The following is a 1,538-nucleotide window of genomic DNA, read 5'->3' as shown; positions in this document are numbered from 1 at the left end:
TCCTGTGGTCTCACCAATAGCACAGGCCACCTTAGCACCCTCCTTGGAGTTTAGCACCATGACCTCAAAGGCTGGACAGAACCCTTGTGAGTGACAACTGGGAATTGTCAACTAATCATCAACTTCAGTGTGCCAACACACAGAGCTCAGGCGGATCCCAAACACGCAACCCCTCCAGCCGGGCTGTCATCGCTTCCAGCAGCATGGGGAAGTTTCATGCAGCTGTAGGTGGCTCTGGGATCAATACCTCAGCTATAGTCACTCCACGCATAGCTCCACCACGCAGAAGGTTTTGCGTGGCTATGCAAGGTGTTGATTTTGAGCTCTCTTTCACCAAAGCTCCCTCCTATTGCAAAGTAGCACCCCAGGTACACTGAAAGGAGAGTAGGGGAGTAGTTAACCCAATCTCAAGTGTCATATGGAAAAAAGGGATTTGTCCTCTTATCACTGATATGCCCAGAGGCGGTGTACCTGCTCTCCTGTGCTCTCACGGGTTGGTGTGTTTTGCCCTGAGTTGAATACCATGCCACGGCTCAGTTACCATCATGCTGGTCACTGCTGGGATGGAACAGGATTGCAGTAGCAATCAGCTTTCATCTGGAATCAAAAATATAAACATGTTGCCTATATAAACAGAAAATATATATAGACAGAGTGAGTATGTACACGTGTGATAAAGGTAATAACTTTCTGAGAGGCACCCCCGATGGTAACGTGTCAAGGGTAATACCTTGGTCATCAGAGAACTTCAACTTCAACTGTGAAGCTCTCTCTGTGGCACAAAATATACCAAACGGTAGGTATTGCCTCCTTCAGAGTCATCAGAAAAAGCTGACCAGACACCGTGGAAGACTCTCCAAGGGGATGGGTGGGGAAGTACCTAATTTTAGCGTAAATGGAGTCTTGCCTTGAGAACTGGGAGCCGGAGGAAAGGAAGCCCCCGCCTCTGCCGGTGCTGCAGTCGTGCCTCGCCTGCCAGGGCAGCCCGTGGACACAGGGGTTTCTGCGACGCGTCGGAGCCAAGCCGGGGGAAGGCTTTGCAGAGTTTTATCGCTCTTCGGACACTCACAGCACTGAAATACGAATGTGTTACACAGAATAAATGAAACAAATCCAAATGTGTGTCAGGAGATGATTTTATAGGGCTCCCATTGTGTCCGAACTTATCAAGCAAAGCCTTAATTTCCAATCTGATCCAAAAATCACTGAAGCCAAGCGCAGCCTGTTCCCTGCTTCAGGAGACTTCGGAGTAGGCCCTTTCTAAACCATGGAGGAAACACGTTTTGGAAAGGAAAAGAAATATATTACGCTAATTGTGCAAAATATTTTCATCATCCCTTAGAAATGGGCACATTTACCTGCAAGCTGACAAAGAGCATTTAGGTAATAGTTAAATTCAAAAGACATTTCATTACAAATTGAATCATTCATGCACGAGCAGAGCAGTTTTGTCATTTCATTTCCCCTCAAACATTTTATGCTGCACAGAACTCTTTTGTACTCATTATTTTTGCAAAATTAACTGCCAGGTCAACTTT

This window comes from Phaethon lepturus, unplaced genomic scaffold (genome assembly GCF_000687285.1).
Source record: "Phaethon lepturus isolate BGI_N335 unplaced genomic scaffold, ASM68728v1 scaffold1531, whole genome shotgun sequence".
NCBI classification, from domain to species: domain Eukaryota; kingdom Metazoa; phylum Chordata; class Aves; order Phaethontiformes; family Phaethontidae; genus Phaethon; species Phaethon lepturus.
Note: the sequence above shows the minus strand (reverse complement) of the source record.